General features: G+C 63.2%; 1 long non-coding RNA gene across 1 annotated transcript; it reads right to left on the minus strand.

The window, feature by feature from the left end:
• Positions 1-2,846: 2,846 nt before the first annotated feature.
• Positions 2,847-6,838, minus strand: LOC130853821 (uncharacterized). Its single transcript, XR_009053886.1, has 3 exons — positions 6,744-6,838; positions 4,748-4,961; positions 2,847-3,773 (listed from the first exon to the last, which is right to left on the minus strand). It is a non-coding gene; the product is annotated as an uncharacterized LOC130853821 (long non-coding RNA).
• Positions 6,839-7,075: the final 237 nt, after the last annotated feature.

Genomic DNA, 7,075 nt, shown 5'->3' on the forward strand with positions numbered 1-7,075 from the left:
GAGCAGACAGACGCCTTCCTCCCGACGCCTGCATGCTAATAAAGGGGTTATGCAGCGGCTGGAGGGCGGGCGGGGGCAAGCACGGCCGTGGTCAAGGAGTCCACCTCGCAGTAGCTGAGGGAACAGCATTCAGGCAGGGGGAACAGAAGCACAGGAGCCCGGAGGCCGAGCCACATTCAGAGCTGGGAGGAGGCCCCGCGTGGCTGGGTGCCGTCCTGACGGCCCGGGTCTCCCAGGGCTTGTTCCACTACTGGACCTTCTGGGGGGGAAGGCACCCCACGTCCTGCTCGCCCAGGGGAGGGAGGCTGAGCCTGGGTGCTGAGCAGTGCTGTTTGGATTCACTGGGGCTGCTGGGGCCGACGGGGGCTGGGATGGCAGGGCCCCGCGGCTCTAGCAGCTCCAGACCGGGTCAGGGGGCCCAGGCGCAGGCTTGTCTGGCTCCATGAGAGCAAACCGCTGACGGTTCTGCATATTGACAGTATCTGGTAATTAGAGCTTGAAACCTTTCAAGACGCACGGACTGTGGAAGTTTCAAAAACAGCAGCAGATAGGCACACGCACACCCGTAAGCACAGGGGCCGCGTGCTCTCGCAGGAGAGGTGCACACACACCCACCGCTCCGCGTGCGCACGCCGGGGTGGCTCGCTCTCCTGGCACCACAGAGGCCCCTGAGGCATGCCGGCATCTCTGTGCCCCGGCCCGCCCGATGGGAGGAGCAGCCCCTGCCCCACCCCCGCCACGGTCCAGGCCTCGGGGCCCCTGCGTCACCACCTCCCCCTGCCCCCTGCCTCCTGCGGAAAGCTGTCCTCCAGACCTGGCCACGCTTCAGGGGCCTTGCTTCTCCTGCTGCAGGTCTCACGCCCCCGGCTCCCTCCCACCTGCCGCCCCCTCTGCCCAGAATTCACCCTGCTTCTGTCGTCCACTCCCACCCAGCCTAGGGGTCAACCCTGGTGTCACCTCCCCTGTGAAGCCCTCCCGGCCTGGTCTGGTGTCCCTCAGCCCCCATAACGGGCCACATGCCCCGTCCAGCACTTCCTAGGCCTGGAAGAGACCATGTCTACCTCCCTATCCTGCGTCGTGGAGGGTGACCTGCCCTGGGGCGGTGTGCGAATCACCGGACGTCCTGGGCCCAGGACTGGCCAGGCCCAGACTCCCCCCCCCAGCCCCCACCAGCACACATTCTTATTCGCACCCACTCCGTCCCTGGAACAGACACAAGCGTGGTGCCCCACCCGGGCTGCTGCCCCTGCCTCTCGGAGTCGCTGCATGGCTCTCCCCGCAGCATCCCGCGTGCAGCCCAACACGCCCCGCCCTGCCACCCCCCGGCTCAGGAGGCGTCCCAGCCGCTCCTCCTGCATCCGCGAGACGCAGCCACTCGCTCTCCTGGGCCACAGTCCTGGGCAGGACAGAAGGCGCCTCCAGAGCGCAGGGGCTGCCTCCGAAGTTGCCCTCCTTTATGGGGTGCCAAACTTCCGCCTCGCCCGCCCTGGGCCCGCAACAGCCCTTTACCGACTCCCCCTTGGTCTAGGTGAAGCGCGCACATGCCTGTCACCAGCTGTGCCCCCGAAGCCGATGCCCCAGCCCCACCCCTAGGACGCCAACAAGGGAACGAGTCACCCCGTTCGCAGCAGGCCCACGGGGACCCCCTCACTGACCAGGACCTGGGTGTGGAGGGAAGCGAAGCCCAGCCCCACGGAGGCTGGAGTGAGGGGTCCAGGGCCACCCTGGCGGGATCAAGGTGAGGCCGCTGTAAGGAAGCACCACAGACATTTACTGTGTCCAGTCCTGGAGGCGGGATGTCCCAGCGCGCGGTGTAGGTGGGACTCTGGGGAGAAGGTGACCGCTACCCCTCCTCCCCTGCCCAGAGTCCAGTGCTGCCAGTCCTTGAAGGCGTTCCTCCCTGTGGCCGCATCACCCCCACCTCCACTCTCGCCTCCGTGTCTGTGTCTCCGTTTCTGTCTTTCTACAGATCACCCTAATCCAGACTGACCTCATCTCAAGACCTTTATCTTAATTACATCTGCAAAGGCCCTTATTCCAAATAAGCTCGGACTCCGGGATTCTGAGTGGACATGAATTGGAAGGGGACACCACTTAACCCCCTACAGGCCCCAACGAGGGAGGGATGCAGGGATGGGCCCTGCCCACACTGACCCCCAATTCTCGCCTCTCCTCCTTGACAGACCCTCCCAAGCCCACCTGTGCCCCGATCCTCCACTCCAGTGCACCTGAGAATCAGCTCCGTGCTTCTTAGAAGTGCAGACATCAGTGCTGCCCCAGAGGGTCTGATACAGTTGGTCTGGGGCCCGGCCTGGAGTGGGGAGATACAAGCTTCCCCAGGACTGAGCCACGGTTCTAAACTGCGAACCAACCTGGACGCGCACATGCCCTGACCACAGGGAGGGAGGCGGGCCTGGGCGGACAGGTGTGCACGGCTGACACCAGATGCAGAGCAGGCAAGTGGCCACCTGGCAATTCTGCATGCCCATCGCACCCGGGAAACGCTCACGAACCGCCCTGCTAGGAACTCCGGCTGTTTTTGTCCTTCACGCTGGAAAACAGCACATGGAGAGAGAAAGCAAATGTGACAGGAGGGGAGGCCGAACCTGGGGACCTGTCTCCGGGTGGCGAGGACCTCAGGGCCCCTGCAGCCTCACCGTGCTCGCCCAGGCCCGGCGCACCCGCTCCGGGGACACACAGGAGGAGGGACAGCTGCGGGCCGTGCAAGTGGTTTTAAGTCCTCTGGCGCCGTGCTAAGCAGGCAGCTCAGCCCCCAACCATGTTTATCCCTTGCTTCTCTAGGACACACTCACGCACAGCCAAGACGATTTAAGATGTTTATGCACGTGCGGGCCGGGATGAGACAAGCCAAAGCGCTGCGATCGCCGGGTGCTCAGACTCATAAGCGGCTCCTCAGGGAAACAACAGAGAGAAAACCCGCAGACGCCGTGGGCGCTGCGGCGAGGAGTGGAAGGGGCGAGGCAGCCCTGGCCCTGCTCCCGGGGACAGAGTGGCCAGCGCGCACGTCCCGGGGACTCCCGGTCCCGAGAGCTGGCCTGCGGGACGGGCTGCAGCCACCCTCTACCCCTGAACACCCGGCCTCTGGGGCAGCAGAGCATTCCCACGTGAGCCCCGCCGGCCTCCTTCCCCCCAAGCCCCCCCCCCGGTGTGGCAGGGAGGATGAAGGCCCAGGGGAATGGCTACCACGTCACTCCTTGGTTGGGCTCCTGTAAGATGTTTCAGTGGGGAAGCTGAGTGAAGGGTTTCAGGGTCTCTGTTTCTTACAACTGTGTGTGAACCAACTAGCATCTCAAGCTTCCAAGTGAAATCTGAACCCTCTCCTCCTTTCCATCCACTCACCGGTGATTCCTTTCAGTTCCGACTTCTCCTAGAGTGTTCCTCCCTCTCCTCCTCTTCCTCATTCTCCCCCTCCCTCCCCTTTGGCAGACCCCACCAGAAGGAGAGGGAAGCAGCTCTTTGATGCATTCTATAAAGGTCAGCCTCCCAAGACACAGGATCAGAGGAGAGTGGATCTAAAGGGCCAGATGGAGAGTATCCAGCCCAGGGGTGGGATGGTGGTAACCATGGTGATGGACCCGGTAGTGACAGTAACCATGGTGATGGTAGAGGCCATGGTGGTGGTAACCATGGTGATGGTGGTGGTGACGGCAGCTATGGGGATGCCTCCAGGATTGACGGCACTCACGACAGCAGTCAAGGTGATGTTGGTGCCTTTATCTTGATGGAGATGTCGTCCTGTCTCCTTTGATTCCCTGAAACATGGCCAACAGTGAGTGGGCCCTCTCCCGTCCCCCCTGGGATCCCCAAGCTCTACTCCCTCGACAGCCTCCTCCCCGCCAAGCTGAACAGTTTATCGAGATGGGTCTTCAGCTTGGGCAAGTGCTCGCAGCAGGAGGACCGCGGGAGAAGAAGCAGACAGGGTGTCTGGCAGAGGGAACGGCCTGGCTGCCACGCTAATTAGGCCCCCACCCCCACCTCCCTCGGGAAGAACCGTCCTTTCCACCGGCTCCTCCAAGCTGTAATCTGGCGGCTGGTTAATTAGAGCCAATTTGCTTTGGATCCAAACAGTGTTTACTGTCACACGCAGGCAGGCAGGGGACAGTGGGGAATGCCCCCACAGACTCCCACGAGAAGAGAGAGGATGGTGTGCCCTACAAAGCAGGGGTGCCCTGGCGGGGGTCTCTCCTCCCGATTCTGTGCAGAGAACAGGAGAGGCACAAGCCTGGGACACACGCCGAGCTGGTCCAAGCCCTGGGCCCCGCCCCTAGGGTCCGGGGTGATCCCTGGAAAGTCACTTCACTTAAGAGCCTCGGTTTCCCCACACTCACCAGGGGTCCCGAGGGGCCCCACAGGCTGTGTGCGTCGAATGAGGTGACAGTGCTGGGAGGCTGCAGAGCTTGGGGTGGAGCTGCCTCGTCCACCCTTTCTCTGGCCAGGATCACCCTGCATCCACAGGCCACTCGTCCAGTGAGCCCAGCCCTGAGCCTGAGCCTGCCCTGAGCAAGGCCTGGGGGTGCCCCAAAGATTCAGGAAGGGCCTTGGGCTCAAGGCTCTGCCTGGCAGTGCTCTGGGCCTGCAGTCAGCCATCCAGCAAGAGTGCTCACGTGGGCCCTGACCTACCTCGGGCTGGAGAGGCCCATCTACCTGCTTCCCCTCCCCGGGACCCGCAGTGCCTGTGGAGAGACCTGCCTCTGTTACATCTTGAAGGATGCAACTCAGGACATACATACTGACTCAGAAAAGCAATGGGGTAGTCAGAGCAGGCTGCCTGGAGGAGGTAGAAATTCAGGCTGATCCTAACAGAGACTGTATCTGCTTCTGTGAGAGGTAGTATGGTCCAGGGACAAAAGCACGGCTTCAGGGGCGGAGGCTGGAGCCCAGGCTGGACCCCGCCACTTTCTGCCGCGGGATTTGTTCTTCCCAAGCCTCCATCAACGCGTCTGTGAGGTGGAAATATCAGTATTTAAGCAGAGTGTGGACGTAGCATGGAGCGCAGGACCACGTCTGCACACAGCGGGGCCCAGTAGATAGGGGTGTTACCACAGCGTTACCAGAGGTGCAGGGAGAGGAAACGGCAGTGACCTTGGTCCGTGCCTGGAGTCACCCCTTCGGCCTCTGTCTCGTGACCCACGTCCCATCCTCTGGCCACCCCCGTGGGCGTGAGCCTCCCTCCCCTTCCCAGCACCCCAGGTGCCGGCCTCCGCCGCCATGCCTCCATCCGGGTATCAACTCAGCTCAGCACAAGTCACCACAGCCGGTTCACTACCTGGCGCAACCCGCCTTAGGTCACATCAGCTGGATTCAGTCTGGTCTGAATTCATGCCACGTGGTGCTGGCGTTCTGCGTGAGTCCCAGCACTGGACGTCCATGACTGAGGAGAACCCCCCTGCCCTCGGGGGCCTCCAACTCAGGGGTGACCATGGTGGGCCCCTGTGAAACCACGGAGGCATCAAGAGGCAGTGATGAATGGGGGGACCTCTGAGCCTCCCCCCGGGGGCAACTGGGGCCCTTGGTGCCGGGCGGCGGGGATGGGCTGATGGGCGGGCTCCTGGCAGGAGATGCAGTGTCTCTCCCCCCCGGAACCTCCAGGGCCTGGACAGCTCTGGGCAGGAAGAGGTGCCAGCCTGGGGGTGGGGATGGGGGATGGTAGGCAGACTCCCCAAGGGAGAGCTCCTGGGCCGCGGGCAGGCGGTCCCTCTCCTGGGCGTCTGGGGGTGCGTTTGGCCCCCGGGGCAGGGCCAGGCTGGAGGTGTCTGAATATTGGGAAGGCCCAGCCCCTCCTTCGAGACGGGCGCCTGGAAATAATCACGTGGAGGTCAGGGCCAGGCGAGGGGAGAGCACTTAGGAAGCAGAAATTACAAAATTCTGAATAATCGCCACTTAAAAGCACTTTAACGCCCCAGAGGTGAGAGGCCCTTGGTTTAATGGATCCTCGGGTGCTGGCAGCGGGAAAGGGGCCCTGGCCCTGGCTCCCTGGGCCTGCGCCTCCAGCTCCTGTCGGGGTCAGGGGGACAGAGAGCCTTGGGGACAGAGACCGAGCAAGGCCGTGGCCCCCTCCTGCACGGCAGCAGCCTGCGGACACGTGGTGCAGCGCAGCACGACCCCCAAGGTCACACGTGGCCCTCCGTCCCCCTTACCCGCCAGGACGGGGCCCGGATCTCCTCCGCTCTCAGCCCAGGAGCCACAGGCAAGGAGCGCGTTGGGATCCACAGGGAGGGCGGGGGTGTCGTAGAACCGAGCCCAGCCTGGTCGACTTGGACTCGGCTGGTCGGGGTTGAGCCAGCCCTGCTCCCCGGCCCCCTCTGCTGCCACCAGCTTGGAGGAGGCTGCAACCCCAGGCAAAAGCGCCCGCGGGGGCCTTGGGGGCCTCCAGGTGGCCCTGATTGGTCATCACATTGGAAAACTGACTATGACATTGAAGAAAACAGTTATAAACGCTGATGGGGGTCTGGGAAGTGTGGCCCTAAGTGAGCTACGGGAGGCAGTCAGATTCCGCCTCTGCCGGAGGCGCTGGGGCCAGAGGACACGTGACAGGGATGGAACAAGACAGAGCAGGGCCCCCTGGGATATACGGTGACGACAAGGGCCGGGCAGCTCACGGGCAGTGACAAACTGAGGATGGTTTGCTGCAGGAAGGGGCAGCCTCCCGGCTCCCTGCCCGGAGGTGCAGACAGAGCACACACGGAGGGTTTTCAGTGTGGCGACCCCGTGGCCTCACTCACCCTCCTGAGTCCTCTACAAGCCGGGACGGGTGGCGGGTGGTGTTCCTCCTGCCCCTCCGGAGCTCCGTCCCCCTCCCCCCACGCTGCGCTGTGCTGGCCTCGTGAAATCACAGAGGTCGGAGCCCGTGGGGTGTGACTGGTCAGTCTGTTCCTGTTTGAGCATGTTGGCCACGTCTTGCCCGTGAAGCCCAGGGAAACTGGTTTAGGAGAGGATTACAGATCTTGGCAGGAAAGCAAGGGAGCAGTGAACAAGCACGCCTCCCTGCCCCCACCTCTGCCCCTGCTGCGTCCCACATCCTGCCAGCCTCAGTTTCCACTTCCAGGAAACGGGA

Source organism: Hippopotamus amphibius, chromosome 5, assembly GCF_030028045.1.
Source record: "Hippopotamus amphibius kiboko isolate mHipAmp2 chromosome 5, mHipAmp2.hap2, whole genome shotgun sequence".
NCBI classification, from domain to species: Eukaryota; Metazoa; Chordata; class Mammalia; order Artiodactyla; family Hippopotamidae; genus Hippopotamus; species Hippopotamus amphibius.